We start from the raw sequence: 17,003 nt of genomic DNA on the forward strand, positions 1-17,003 counted from the left end.
AACATGGGGCCCCAGGCAGAGCACAGGGGCTCCGTGTGCCCCAGGCAGAACATGGGGCCCCAGGCAGAGCACAGGGGCCCCAGGCAGAGCACAGGGGCCCCAGGCAGCATATGGGGCCCCAGTTAGAGCACAGTGGCCCCAGGCAGAGCACAGGGGCCCCAGGCAGCATATGGGGCCCCAGTTAGAGCACAGTGGCCCAGGCAGAACATGGGGCCCCAGGCAGAGCACAGGGGCCCCAGGCAGCACACGGGGCCCCAGGCAGAGCACAGGGGCCCCAGGCAGCATATGGGGCCCCAGGCAGAGCACAGGTGCCCCAGGCAGCATATTGGGCCCCAGGCAGAGCACAGTGGCCCCAGGCAGAGCACAGGGGCCCCAGGCATAGCACAGGGGCCCCAGGCAGCATATGGGGCCCCAGGCAGAGCACAGGGGCCCCAGGCAGCATATGGGGCGCAGTTAGAGCACAGTGGCCCAGGCAGAACATGGGGCCCCAGGCAGAGCACAGGGGCCCCAGGCAGCACACGGGGCCCCAGGCAGAGCACAGGGGCCCCAGGCAGCATATGGGGCCCCAGGCAGAGCACAGGTGCTCCAGGCAGCATATGGGGCCCCAGGCAGAGCACAGTGGCCCCAGGCAGAGCACAGGGGCCCCAGGCATAGCACAGGGGCCCCAGGCAGCATATGGGGCCCCAGGCAGAGCACAGGGGCCCCACGCAGCATATGGGGCCCCAGGCAGAGCACAGTGGCCCCAGGCAGAGCACAGGGGCCCCAGGCAGCATATGGGGCCCCAGGCAGAGCACAGTGGCCCAGGCAGCATATGGGGCCCCAGGCAGAGCACAGTGGTCCCAGGCAGAGCACAGGGGCCCCAGGCAGCATATGGGGCCCCAGGCAGAGCACAGTGGCCCCAGGCAGAACATGGGGCCCCAGGCAGAGCACAGGGGCTCCGTGTGCCTCAGGCAGAACATGGGGCCCCAGGCAGAGCACAGGGGCCCCAGGCAGAGCACAGGGGCCCCAGGCAGCATATGGGGCCCCAGGCAGAGCACAGGGGCCCCAGGCAGCATATGGGGCCCCAGGCAGAGCACAGCGATATTTTGGACCACTGTGCGGTGTTTCAGACCCCCTGTGTGATGTCTGGGGCCCCGTTCTTAAGTATATTAAAGATTAAAGTAACGTATATTAAAGTGTATTATAGATCAAATTTGACACGTTTATGAGCACCATTGAGTGATATACTCAAGAATGACATAATTTTTCAACATTTTATGGTTTCAAACTGTAAACACTCAGAGTTTTTTTTACTTCAACCAGAAAACCTTAACGGTTCATAAAAAACTTGACTGTTCAGGATATGATAAAAGTCATAGTATTCTGAATCTTTAACTTATAAAGATACCTTTACATGGGGTGATTATTGGTTCCAGAGAGGCTTTCGGCCGATAATTGTACACATGGCTGGTGACAGGACAATACAATATAAACGTTCAAAGGTAAACACTGATAACATTAAAATCAAATATATAATTGCCTAGAATACTACTTCCGGCAATTTGTGCCAACTTCCGTGGCTTTGTCCGGAGATAATGTCCGGAGATAAGTGACGTCACCAGCGTCCTACTCCTGCTCAGGGTGGACAAAGATATATGCCTTCGTGGTGCGCGGCACTTTTCTGATTGGTTGCCGCCTGCCGCGAGCGACCAATCAGGAACGTGCCGTACTGTGACACACTCCGCCCGCCATTTTGGTGTGATTTTTGAATTTTTACCTCACAGCAAGTTTCTACTGCGTGGAGGCGGTCCCAGTGACGTCGCTCTTCAAGCTCCTGCCGAATTTCGTCAAAAAAATGATAATACCATTTACCAAAACTATATATATTTAGTTGTGAAGTGGTTCAGTGACATTTTCACACCAATTTTGAACTTTTGTTTGGTGTTTTCTCCATATACTGCCTATTATTCACTGACTGTTATACTGAGAGACTGCCGTTTATTAACCTCTTCTTTGCCACACTGGGTATATTGTTCTATTATTTGCCACATAAGGACATTGTCCATTATTGCCCAGCAATTTCTCTGCAATATAAACTGCCTATTTATTAATATCTGCATTCCTGCAAAGAACTATTGCCTATCATTAACTGGCTATTTTCCTACTACCTGACACTGCCTCTTATTAACCTGTTGTTTGCCACCACCACGTTTAAAGCTGTTTAGCTTAGCCAACATGAGCTCTAATAGTAAGGATACTAATGACACACAGCCCAAAGCTGCTGATGGCGCACGTAAGATTAGGTCTGATATAAAGTATACTAATAATGCAGAGCAAAAAGACGCCGATGCTGCACGTAAGCGCAAACAGCGTGCTAACAAGAGTACAGAGGATAGATGCAAGCGCCTGGACACTGTTAAGTATACTAATGACACAGAGCCCAAAGCTGCTGATGGCGCACGTAAGATCAGGTCTCATATAAAGTATGGTAATGATGCAGAGCGAAAAGCCGCCGATGCCGCACGTAAGCGCAAACAGCGTGTTAACAAGAGTAAAGAGGATAGATGCAAGCGCCTGGATACTGTTAAGTATACTAATGACACAGAGTCCAAAGCTGCTGATGGCGCACGTAAGATCAGGTCTGATATAAAGTATGGTAATGATGCAGAGCGAAAAGCCGCCGATGCCGCACGTAAGCGCAAACAGCGTGCTAACAAGAGTACAGAGGAGAGATGCAAGCGCCTGGACACTGTTAAGTATACTAATGACACAGAGCCCAAAGCTGCTGATGGCGCACGTAACATCAGGTCTGATAATAAGTATACCAATGACGCGGAGCGAAAAGCCGCTGATGCTGCACGTAAGCGTAAACAGCGTGCTAACAAGAGTACAGAGGATAGATGCAAGCGCCTGGACACTGTTAAGTATACTAATGACACAGAGCCCAAAGCTGCTGATGGCGCACGTAACATCAGGTCTGATAATAAGTATACCAATGACGCACAGCGAAAAGACACCGATGCCGCACGTAAGCGCAAACAGCGTGCTAACAAGAGTACAGAGGATAGATGCAAGCGCCTGGACACTGTTAAGTATACTAATGACACAGAGCCCAAAGCTGCTGATGGCGCACGTAACATCAGGTCTGATAATAAGTATACCAATGACGCAGAGCGAAAAGCCGCCGATGCCGCACGTAAGCGCAAACAGCGTGCTAACGAGACTACAGAGGACAGACACAAGCGCCTGGACACTGTTAATGCTGCTTGCAATAAACGCATTACTAATGAGTCTTTTGAGGACAAAACTAATCGATTAAGTAATAAAGCTGCTGCTGCACGCTCTCAACGTTGCAAACATAATATTTCCACGTCCTCAGTTATAGATTCTGCCCACAATACATCTTCTTTGTCTCCATTCATAGAATGTGTGCAGCCTGAAGCTCCTTTAACCATTGGTAAATCTGCACGTAAGCGTAAACACTGTCCTACTTACTCTCCAAATGATAAACGCCGTCGCCTGCACACCGTTAAGTCTGCTTATAAGACATGCTTCACACCTGACTCTTCTAAGGCAACAAACAAACCATTACCAAATGCAGCTGGTGCACACCGTGAACGGCGCAAAAAAACCGCTTGCACCTCCATATTAATAAACCCTGACCACGATACACCTTCCAACTCCTCAGTGATTGAATCTGTGGACAGTGAAGATCCTCTACCAGGTCCACGTTTTATATATGTTGGCTTACAGAAACATTCCAATGCTCCGTTACCACAACCTGTACCTCAACATCCTACAGGTTTTACTAATGATGACATTACCATAGTAGAACACTCCTGTGGTCCTATGAACTATTTATGTGAACATTGTCAAGCATTACATTTTAATGCTGAGATACCAGCAGATAAAAATTTTACTCTGTGTTGTCACAAGAGTAAAGTGCATATACCTATACCCCAATATCCCGAGGTCTTTAAACGATTGCTGACAGGGGAGAGTGAGTTCAGTAAGAATCTCATGGAAAATATTCGTAGTATTAACAGCTCATTTGCTTTCGCCTCTATGGGTGCCAATATATCCCCTCCACCTGGACATGGCCCTTACTGTTTCCGTATACATGGACAAATATATCATCGTACTGGAACCCTACATCCCAGTGATGATCAAGTTCCAGCTTATGCCCAACTGTATATTTTGGATACCGCTACCGCGAATGAACAACGTTTAAACTGTGAACAAAATCAAAAATGTCATCCCACTTTGATGAGTATAATTGCTCTTCAGTTAGACAATGTGAATCCCTTTGTTGCTGCCTACAAAATGTTACGAGATGTGGAACATGAAGAACATCTTAAAGCTGAAGCTAATGGCACTCTTATGCCAAATATCATCATGGCCCTTAAACAAGATCGGAATCAAGACCCTCGCCGATATAATAATCCAACTGTCAATGAAGTTGCTGTCGTATTTGAAAATGACAATGGAGAGCCACCATTTAATCGTGATATTTTAATACATTTACAACCGGACCCCAAAAATCCTTTGGCGCCAAGAACACAACAGGTCAGCATTCTACACAGTAATTTAGATGCTTTACTCTATCCTTTATTTTTCCCTTACGGAGACCAGGGCTGGCATGATGGCCTCAAGCAACAAGGGCAAAGTCCACGCAGAGTTACACAACTGCAATATTACTGCTATGTGCTGTCTGTCCGTAATCAGTTTAATCCACTCCTGAATGGTGGCAAACTCACTCAGCAGTACTTAGTGGATGCTTATGTGAAAATCGAGGCAAATCGCCTAAATTATATCCGTCAACACCAAAAGGATTTGAAAGTAGAGGATTATTGTGTACTCCAGGAACATCTCCAGAAAAAATCCATTGAGAAGGGCATCCCCATTGGAAAAACGGTCATTTTACTATCTTCGTTTGAAGGCAGTCCCAGGAATATGCAGCAGCGGTACCAGGATGCCATGGCTATTGTGACTAAATATGGTCGTCCTGATCTATTCATCACCATGACCTGTAATCCGAAATGGAATGAGATTACTGAGAATTTGGAACCTTGGCAGCGTGTGGAACATAGACCTGATTTGGTGGCACGTGTTTTCAAAATAAAACTGGAAGCACTCTTAAAAGACATTAACAACGGATTATTTGGGAAAGTTTGCGCTATGGTTCATGTAATTGAATTTCAAAAACGTGGCCTTCCACACGCTCACATTTTGATTATTATGGACAGCAACTCCAAATTAAGGACTGAGGAGGACATAGACAATACAGTGTGGGCTGAAATTCCCAATCCTACCCACTACCCTCACCTCCATAAAATTGTTCTCCAACATATGATTCATGGTCCGTGTGGAGAACACAACCCAAATTCTCCCTGTATGGATCTGGGGAAGTGTACAAAAGGTTTCCCTAAAGATTTGCAACCAAGAACCATCATAGCTAAGGACGCCTATCCTACTTATCGCAGACACTTTGGCCCATCTTTTCAACACCATTCTAACATGATTGACAATTCGTGGGTGGTTCCATATAATCCGTTCCTGCTATTAAAATACAAGTGTCATATAAATGTCGAAGTTTGTGGTTCCATTCAGGCTGTGAAATATTTATTTAAATACGTCTACAAAGGACATGATAAAGCCAATCTTGAAATCTGCCAGACTAACATCCAACATGATGAAACACACCAATTCATGGATTCAAGATATGTCAGTGCACCAGAGGCAGCTTGGCGAATATTCTCATATCCAATGCATAAACAATCTCATAGCATCATTCGCCTTGCTGTACATCTACCGCATTCTCAGCCACTCTATTTTCATGAGGATGACTCTATTGGAAACATCAAACAAAAGCTCCATCAAAATTCTACACTTATGGCCTACTTCAAGCTTAATCAGAACGACCATCATGCTCATATTTATTTATACCGTGAAATTCCCGAAAACTATGTTTGGAAAGAAGGTTCTTGGGAAGTTAGAAAGCGAGCAGGTGGTTCTGTGATTGGACGAATGTATACTGTCAGTGTGAAAGACCAAGAACGCTACTATTTAAGATTGTTATTGTTACATGTGAAAGGTGCAACCAGTTTTGACAGCATAAAAACTGTACACGGAGTCACACATGAAACCTTTAAAGATGCGGCATTAGCTCTTGGCTTACTATTTGATGATAGGCTGTGGAGAAATACATTACTTGATGCCAGTATTCTCAACATGCCAGCACAGCTACGTGACATGTTTGCCTACATTTGTATTTTTGGTCCTCCAGCTAAACCTCGGGACTTATGGGATGAATTTAAGGAACACTTTGTAGAAGACTACTGCCATGCATACCACTCCGACACTCTGGAGTGTGTCAATTGTGAAGGCTATGCTATGACAGATGTCCAACATGTTCTTAAAGCTCATGGCAAAACTTATACTGATTTTAATTTGCCACGTCCAGTCAAGAAACAACACCTCCTCCCACAGTATGATAAAGATTATGAGTTATCAGCAGCTGCTGAAATGAAAGCTACTCTAAATGAGGACCAACTTTTTGCTTTTGATGCTATCACTCAAGCTTTAGAAGACACTAATTCTACAGCAAAGTGTTTTTTCCTTGATGGTCCTGGTGGCAGCGGAAAAACGTACCTATATCATCTACTCCTACATCAGCTAAGAGGACAAGGAGACATTGTGTCACCTGCTGCCACTACTGGAATTGCCGCCAACTTGCTACAAGGTGGACGAACCATTCATTCTCTTTATGGGATTCCAATTCCTGTGAATGAAACATCTGTTTCCAGGATTAAGAATGATACCGATGCAGCAAAAGATTTGCACAGCACTAAACTTTTTATTATTGATGAGTGCACAATGCTATCCAAATATGCATTGCATGTCATTGATAGAGTTTTACGTGATGTCATGACAACAGATGTAGCTCACAAAGAAAAAACACCGTTTGGAGGTAAAGTGATTGTTTTTGGAGGCGACTTTAGACAATGTCTTCCTGTCATCCCTCATGGGACAAGAACTGATGTTGTAGAGAGCTGTATAAAATATTCACAACACTGGCAACATTTTACTCGCCTGCCACTTATTAACAACATGCGCTCCATTGATCCTCACTACAGCAGTTGGTTGCTTCAACTGGGAAATGGTGAACTATCTAATGAACATAATCTTGGAGATGATGTAATTGAAATTCCTCCAGACATGGTATGCACTGGCTGTTTAATAATTGAAATTTTTGGAGATAATCTTTGTATTGATGTGAATGACACCGAAAGCATAAATACAGCTGCATCTCATGCAATTTTATGTCCAAAAAATGAGGACGTTGAGAAAGTCAATTCCCAAGTCATGGATTTATTGATAGGTGACTATACTGAATATATCAGTGATGATTCCATCGATCCTGATGAAGCTGATGACCTCGATCAATACCCACTTGAGTTTTTGAATTCACTAACACCAACTGGAATGCCTTCACATCGGCTGAAACTTAAAATTGGCACCATTGTCATGTTATTACGTAATCTGAACACGAACAAGGGTCTCTGCAATGGTACGCGGCTCATTGTCACTGCCTTACATGCCAATATCATACTGGCTAAAGTAATTAGTGGGTCAGCAGCAGGAAATGTGGTATTCATTCCACGAATTGATTTGTGTCCATCAGAGACTGGATTACCTTTTAAATTAAGACGGAGACAATTTCCCATCAAGCCCGCATTTGCAATGACCATAAATAAATCTCAAGGCCAGACCCTCCATCGAGTTGGCATTTATCTACCAGAACCTGCTTTTGCCCATGGTCAATTGTATGTTGCTTTTTCCAGGGTGAAGCAATGTAGCAATGTGAGGGTTAAAGTGGTTAATACACCACTTCAAGGACAATTATTGGCTGATAGTACTAAAGTCTTCACACGTAATATTGTGTACAAAAATATTTTAGTTTAAAGTTACTTTTCTTTTTTTTCATTATTCAGTTTTTCTAATAACATAGACAGCAATAGGTAAATTCTATGTATAGAGATAAGGAAAAAAAACAAAAACAAAAAAAAATTAGTGTAGCCATAGACATATAGATTTTAAGTACTTATGTAGGAAATACGTATATAACATACGTACTCATTAGCATATAGGGTTAATAACTCTATATCATATCTACATAAATTTAGAAATATGATATATCAATACATATTTTTATAGGTAAGTAGAACACACATTAAGTACAAGATGTAAGATGTGTATCATCCAAATGCCTGTATTTGGTGATAGGAACCTGTATTTGAAGCTCCAGCAGTATAGCTGCTGAGAGATTTCATTTTGTTTTTAAAAAGGGTGAGGTTTTTGTGAACAGGTAAGAGACGGGTGGGATGGCTGTTCACACACATCTCTATCTCCAGGTGTGTTCTGTACATAGAAATAGATATATAGATAGGTACATATTTAGATAGATAGGGAAAGAATAGAGATTTTGCTTTCACATCAACATTTTTCTGCTATTTGGAGAATTTATGGTGGAAAAAAGGCTATTTCTGCACTTCCTGCCTAAGGGCTGACCCACGCCACTCTTGCTGTAAGTTGCATGCAATGTATACGGAATTTGTACTTCACTTGCGGCAGGTGCGGCACATGTGGTTTCTGCAGTTTTCGCCACAAAATCTACACTTACCAGTGTTTTTGTTGTGGCTGCATTTAATGCAATTGCCGAAGCCGCGTTTGCCGCATTTACTGCAAGTTAACTCCAAGCTTCATCTACATTGCATGGCACTTGCTGAAAGTGTGTTGTAGGTCAGTTCTTTGGTGCCAAGTGTGGAAGTTGTATTGTTTTTAACATTACTTCTGCAAATATCAGAAACATGCAGATGTGAAAGAGGTCTGAGTATTAAGAAATAGGAATCAGTTAGTTAGGACCCATCAGTTCAAAGGCTACCGTGACGTGGTTGATGGGCATGTTTATATTAGCCCATCGGTGTACTATGAACGTTGATTTCTTAAATTTTACACTTCTGTAAAAATAAACACAAAAAATTTGGGTACACAAAAAGGCTTTTATTTCTGTTGTACCTATTAGAATTATTTAAAATGAAGGCTTAGCTAAGCCCAAGAGATGATTAAAAACGTTTCATACCAACCCATCAGATGTAAAATTACTGTGAAAATACCTGATGGGCACACAAGTATGCGCCAGTATGGGTACTAAGAGCCATTCCACATAATAATGAAATATTTTAAAATGTCATAGAACATACCAATATACATAGTTATTGATACATATTATTTATTATTTACATTATTGTTCTTAAGCAAAGAACCGTTGTTGTGGCATTTGCCACAAAACCGCAAAGTTGTCGTCTGATGTCTTTCATCCCTCTCCTCATAAGCATGTTCATGGATCCTGTGTAACTGTACCTTAAATAACAAGAATTGTCAAGAGCTGGTGAGTGCAGCCATTTTTTGTTCTTTCTTACTATTATTTATTAATTGTATTATTCTTACATTTGAATAAATAAAGTATATATGGATTCTAGACTCCCGATTCTTTAGAATCGGGCTGCCATCTAGTATATATATATATATATATATATATATATATATATATATATATATACTGTGTATATATATATACACACATGCATTTATTTTTTATACTGTTATTTTGTATTTCTAAGAAATTTAACATAGGTGCCTATACTTATTAAATATTGCACTACAAAACATTGCAACAAAAATATAGTGTGCAAAGTACTGCAGTGCGCAGGCGCCGGAAAGGTCAGAGAGGCCCGGCGCCTGCGCACTGCAGTACTTTGCTCTGCCCTCAACAGGGTAGACAAAGTACGCCTGCGCCGGAGCCGCGGCGTAAAGACCCAAAGAGGACGTCATCGTTTGAAGATGGGAGGCGTTGGAGCGGCCCGGAGACACCCATCCGACCGGACCGCAGCGGGACCGCCCCTGGGTGAGTATAATCTAACGTCTTTTTCTCCTCTTTCAGGTAACATCGGGGGCTTATCTACAGCATTACAGAATGCTGTAGATAAGCCCCTGATGCCGTCCTTGCAACGGCGATACGCGTGGGGTCTTTCCCCACTTTGATCCTGGATATCTGCTATCTGGTACGTTATTGCTCTTGGCGTTACCAATTTATTTTGAGCCTATTCGGCTGGTTTGGGGACCTTCCCTTACATTTCTATATGTGGCTATCTTAGCCCTACATGTCTGAGCACAGCAGCTATCCAGCTCTCTTAATTTAGCTTCTTTGGGCATTTTACTTTCATATAGGAGGTTACTAGCCCAGGTGCACGTGTTACATCCGTGCTATACCTGGGCCACATCTTGTGTGCTGGTAGTACATCTATGTGCCCTTTTTCTACATTGTTTCATGCTGACCTTGCTGAGATATATGACTTTTCATCCTACAGGCACATATACCAGTTACAAAACATATGCCCTTGCTTGATCATCATTGTTATTATGGATCATTGTGGGACCTTGTGGTGTATTACGTGTTTTTAATGTTTTTATTCTGTCAATAAAGTTTGCCTTTTACAATATAGATATACATTGTGGTGTGCAGCATGTTATAGTGGTTCTTTTTCTTGGTGTTGTATAGTTATCTCGTTTCCACTTTGCTGCACCCCGATTTTTTTATTGTTTACTATAGGTAGTGCGCTAGCATCCCACACTTTGCCACTTCTGTAAAAATAAACACAAAAAATTTGGGTACACAAAAAGGCTTTTATTTCTGTTGTACCTATTAGAATTATTTAAAATGAAGGCTTAGCTAAGCCCAAGAGATGATTAAAAACGTTTCATACCAACCCATCAGATGTAAAATTACTGTGAAAATACCTGATGGGCACACAAGTATGCGCCAGTATGGGTACTAAGAGCCATTCCACATAATAATCAAATATTTTAAAATGTCGTAGAACATACCAATATACATAGTTATTGATACATATTATTTATTATTTACATTATTGTTCTTAAGCAAAGAACCGTTGTTGTGGCATTTGCCACAAAACCGCAAAGTTGTCGTCTGATGTCTTTCATCCCTCTCCTCATAAGCATGTTCATGGATCCTGTGTAACTGTACCTTAAATAACAAGAATTGTCAAGAGCTGGTGAGTGCAGCCATTTTTTGTTCTTTCTTACTATTATTTATTAATTGTATTATTCTTACATTTGAATAAATAAAGTATATATGGATTCTAGACTCCCGATTCTTTAGAATCGGGCTGCCATCTAGTATATATATATATATATATATATATATATATATATATATACTGTGTATATATATATACACACATGCATTTATTTTTTATACTGTTATTTTGTATTTCTAAGAAATTTAACATAGGTGCCTATACTTATTAAATATTGCACTACAAAACATTGCAACAAAAATATAGTGTGCAAAGTACTGCAGTGCGCAGGCGCCGGAAAGGTCAGAGAGGCCCGGCGCCTGCGCACTGCAGTACTTTGCTCTGCCCTCAACAGGGTAGACAAAGTACGCCTGCGCCGGAGCCGCGGCGTAAAGACCCAAAGAGGACGTCATCGTTTGAAGATGGGAGGCGTTGGAGCGGCCCGGAGACACCCATCCGACCGGACCGCAGCGGGACCGCCCCTGGGTGAGTATAATCTAACGTCTTTTTCTCCTCTTTCAGGTAACATCGGGGGCTTATCTACAGCATTACAGAATGCTGTAGATAAGCCCCTGATGCCGGTGAGCTTACCTCACCAGCCATTTTGGGGGTGACAGGTTCCCTTTAAGGAATGGGTAACCTAGACTGGTCATGCCAAAGCAGTAAATGCATGGACTGAAAAAATATTTACCCCTGAGAGATATACATATGTGTATAAAAGAAAGTTTGAGGTAGACCTCTAAAAATTGTTAATGCAGGCATCATGAACATCCTTAAAAAATTGATAGTGAGGGTAGGATGATCATCCTGTTAATATGGTGGTGGAGGAGAAGGAGGAGGATGAGGCAAAAATGACAAAATCCTGAAGTGTATACCCATGTTTGGGTGGGAAGGGGTGCATGAGAAAAGACCCCCCCCCCCCCCGCTAAAAAAATTGGGATTTGAGCTTATGTTCCGCTGCTGTCATCCGGTGTTGTAAAGCTGTCTGGGTCCATCGAGCCCTTGTTCATTTTGATAAGAGTCAGCCTGTCAGCATTTTCAGTTGACAGGCAGATGCACCTATCTGTTATAATACCCCCAGCAGCACTAAAAACCCGCTCTGACAATACGCTAGCGGCAGGGCAGACAAGGACCTTCAAGGCATAAAGAGACCATTCATGCCATGTATCTAGCTTGGATAACCAATAATTGCAAGGCACAGAGGAACCACAGTGATGCTGGTACAGTCGGCAAGGTAATCCTTCAGCATTTTCCAAAACTTTTCTCTCCTTGTCAGATTACCCCGAGCATCAGGGCCTCATTTTTGTAAAGTACTGTTGGAAGTGGAGCTTAGTTGTGGGAGTTGCTGCACACCCACTTCTGCTTTCGTGGACTGTGGATCGTCAATGAACTTTGTTGACTCTAACTTGGTGACCAAGTGTAAGTTAGGGACAGTTAGGCCGGAGACTCCTATTCATATTGTTGCCATTGACAAAACACCACTGGCTAAGAATGTCTTCAAGTTTGTCTCAGAGGAGTTTCTCCTTGGGTTCCTTGCACCAGGAACGTATTTCATGTTTTGTTCTGGACAATCTGCCTGCGGGACTGGTGTTGGGGTTCCCCTGGTTATAGTTACATAATCCTGTGATAGACTGAGAATCTTGGGACATTGTTAAATGAGGTCCTATTTGTAGCAGAAGTTGTGTTGCTACTATTTCTGTGTTATCCATCAGTCTGGAGGGTATTCCGGAGTACCTGAAGGACTTTGAGGATGTGTTCTCCGAAACGGAGGCTGAGGTTCTACCGCCACAACTGCCCATTCGATTGTGCCGTTGATCCTGTTTCTGGTGCCAAGTTGCCCAAGGCCTATCTGTACAATCTCTTCGGCCCTGAACGGGCTGCTATGAAGGAGTATATCTCTGAGAGCCTTCGTAAAAGGGCACATCTGGCCATCTGTTTCCCCTATGGCGGCGGGGTTCTTTTTTGTTAAGAAAAAGGATGGTGGTATACGTCCATGCCTCGATTTTTGAGAATTGAATAAAATCACTGTAAGGAACACTTATCCCCTCCCACTTATGCCTGATTTGTACAATCAATTGTCAGGAGCCAGGTGGTTCTCTATTTTGGGCCTTAGGGTAGCATATAATCTTATCCGTATGCGGGAGGGGGATGAGTGGAGAACTGCATTTCTTACCTCTGAGGGTTTGTTTGAGAATTTGATTATGCCATTTGGCCTGACTAACGTGCCAGCAGTGTTCCAGAATTTTATTAATCATGTTTTCTCAGATTTCATTGGGCGCTTCATGGTAGTTTATCTGGATGATATCCTTATATATTCTTCTGATAAACAGAGTCACATGGGTCACCTCCGTGCGGTTCTCCAGAGGCTCAGGGAAAACTCACTCTTTGCTAAACTGGAGAAGTGTTCATTTTTTGCTCAAGAATTGTCCTTCCTAGGGGTCATTTTGTCTGCTGAGGGGTTCTGTATAGACCCTAGAAAGGTACAGGCTATTGTGGATTGGGTGCAACCCAGAGATCTCAAGGGTCTTCAGCGTTTTCTGGGTTTTGCTAATTATTATAGAAAATTCATCAAGGGGTTTTCTCAAGTGGTAAAACCCCTCACGACTGGGGGCAGTGTTGTCCAAGGGGCCCAACACGTTAACTAGTTTGAGACCCTGTGCCCTCTTTTCGAACAAATTTTCCTCTGCTGAAACGTATTGTGGTGTGGGTAACCGAGAGTTATTGGTTATTAAATTGGCATTTGAAGAATGGAGGCATTTTTTGAGGGGGCTGTCCATCGTATCACTGTCATTACGGATCACAAAAAATTGTCTTACTTCCAGTCCGCCAAACATTTTACCCCGAGACAGGCGAGGTGGTCACTTTTTTTTTTCTCAATTTCAGTTTTCAATCACTTTCAGGCCGGGGTACAAGAATGTTAAGGCTGATGCCTTTATTTTGCAGTCTGGATCCAATATCACCTCCTGAACCCCCTTCCTCCATTCTTCAGCATGGAGTGGTGGTGACTGCGGTTTTTTCGGCATTGGAGTGGGAGATTCATGAGGCCCAATCTCTAGCTCCTCTGCCCGTACCTAATAATAAGTTCTTCATGCCTGTCCAGTATCGGTTAAGAGTGCTTCGGGAATTCCATGACTTGGCTCTGAGTGGTCAACCTGGAATCTCGGCCATGCGTAAAGCCATCGCTAGGCTGTTTTGGTGGCCCTCGTTGGCTTTTGATGTCACTGAGTTTTTGTCCTCCCGCAAAAGTTGTGCCTGCTCTAAAACCTCCCATAAGCGGCCGGCAAGGGAATTGGTGCCACTGCCAATTCCAGATAAAATCCATGGACAGATGAGTCCACGGTCTATCACTGATCTTCCCCCCTCTAATGGCAAAACCGTGATCTGGGTAGTTGTTGATAGGTTCAGCAAACAGGTGCATTTTGTACATTGGTGGGTCTTCCTAATGCTGAGTCTCAAATCTATTCATTGAGCATGTGGTCCGATTGCATGGTGCGCCTGTCAGTGTGGTGTCTGATAGAGGGGTGCAATTTGTGTCAAAATTCTGGAGGGCTTTTTGTTAAAGGCTGGGTATCAGTCTGAACTTTTCATCGGCTCATCATCCCGAGACCAACGGTCAGACTGTAAGGACCAATCAGTCTTTGAAACATATCTTGCCATGTCTAGACAGGACGATTGGTGCTCTTTGGTCCCCATGGCAGAATTTGCTTTCAATAATTATGTCAATCAATCCACTGGTATTTCCGCGTTCTTTTGCAACTATGGGTTTCACCCTCACTTTGGTGAGTTTTTGCTGCTGGATTTGGGGTGTCTAGGGGCTGATTCGGCCTTTCAGCGGTTGGGAGAGGTTTGGAGGGAGGTTCAGTGAAACATTGGGGAGGCTTAGGTAAAGTATATATTTTTGGCGGATAAATGACATTTGGTGGGGCCAGCTTTCCAGGTGGGGGATAAGGTATGGCTATCCACCCAGAATATAAGGTTGAGGTCTGCTAAGTTGGGACCCAAGTTTATAGGTCCTTATGAAATTTTAGAGGTGGTTCATCCTGTGGCCTTTCGCCTGTGCCTGCCTTTGTCTTGATGGATCCCCAATGTGTTCCATAAGGTGCTTCTGAAGCCATCGGTGTCTTCCTCGGGTGGAACGGGTTGTAGATTCCTGCATGCGCCACCATTCTCTTCAGTATTTGGTCCATTGGAAGGGTTACGGTTGTGAGATCCGGTCGTGGGTGCTGGCGAGTTTGGTCCATGCAGATTGGTTAGTTCGGGCTTTTCACGCTCATTATTCAGGTAAACCTGGGGGTCCGGTGGCCCCCCCATTGAGAGAGGGGTACTGTCATGATTCAGGCCTGGGTGTGTTTCACGTTATTCTCTTTTCAGTCTGGTCATGCTGGGGTTTACCTTCTCTGCCTCGTTATGGCTTCAGTGTGGCTATTGCAGTCTGCTATGCCTGCAGACCTGTGTCAGTGATAGTTCATGCTTCCAGGCTAGAGCAGCTGACCCCTTGATACTGTGTTTGTCCTCTGCCAGTGTATTCTGTTCCCGTGACTTCCCTTTCCTGCCTTCCCGTTTTGTCTTAGTGTTCAGTCCCTGTACTTGGACCCCTTGGTATGTGACCCAGCTTTTTGATCAGTGGGGTCCAGCAGCTGGGGCCTGTGCCAATTAGCAGAAGAGGGCGTTTTATCCCCATTAGAATGAGCTGATCGCTGTTTCATGCATTCTACATGGGGCTGCTAAATGCTTTGCTTGACTTTTTTCCAGCAGCCTCTAAGGGAATGAATGGAGTGGAAGTCGAGTGTCTAATCTAATACTTTCTTTTTGTAACATGGTTAAAAGTGCCCCTTCAGGGATTAAAGAAATTTCCTGTTCCACTAATGCGTGTGTCCCAGCAGTGAGACCTCCATGAATCAGCAAGTTATCACCTATCTTGCAGTTAGAGATTTTCCAGGATTACCAAAAATTAATCTAAAGGTAGTAAATGACATAAAACAACAAAAGAGCCGCTATCTACCTAATAAATCCCTCACATCTACAGCACCACCTCTACAATGGCTCCCTGCAGTCAATCCCTGGTATCAGTGGTCTCATGCTGTCCAAATCTGAGGCTAGTGATTGGAATCACTGAAGCTGCCTTGCTGGAACTGTGGGGGATTTATACAGTGGCAGGTAAAAGTTTGAGCACCCCTGGTAAAAAATACTTTTATTCAAGACGAAGATGAAATCATCTCTAAAAGGCCTACAGTTAAAGATGACACATTTCCTTTGTATTTTAGGCAAAAAATATATATATATTTTAATCTTTTACATCTTAAAAATTACAAAAAGAAAAATAGTGAAATGCAAAAGTTTGGGCACTCTGCATGTCTAATACCTAGTAGCTGTTAGGGGTCGAGTTCCCGCCTCTGCACAGGGGGAATCTCGGGCCATCTCCGCTGCAGTCTCCCATTCTTCTCCTGCCGCAGTGGAGCCTGCTCAGCGGAGACGTCGGTCCCAGCGTTTCGCTCAGTCTGACTCTGTACAAAAAGTTACTGCTGCCTTTCCTGCTTCTGCCATTGAAGTCAGTGGTGGGCAGCGGCGAACAGACGCTTCTGGGACTAAGTCCTGCTTTTCTCGTTCTGAGCATGCCCAGAGTAAGATCTCTCAGTGGAGATCGAGGGTCACATGTTCAGATACTGCAGCTAAGGTCATTGGTCCTTCTAGGAAGGTCCTGTACGTGCTGCAACTATTTAAGGCTCGCATGGCCGCACGGCCATGCGCTAGTATTGTTCTTTGTTATGTGCTTTGCGCCAGTGTGGTCATGTGAGAGTGTGTTCAGGGACCCGGCTGAAATAAGCCCCTAGAATGCTGGCACCTCCGGCGAGGAGTTTTGTGTGC

Source organism: Ranitomeya variabilis, chromosome 1 (genome assembly GCF_051348905.1).
Source record: "Ranitomeya variabilis isolate aRanVar5 chromosome 1, aRanVar5.hap1, whole genome shotgun sequence".
In the NCBI taxonomy this organism is placed as follows: Eukaryota; Metazoa; Chordata; class Amphibia; order Anura; family Dendrobatidae; genus Ranitomeya; species Ranitomeya variabilis.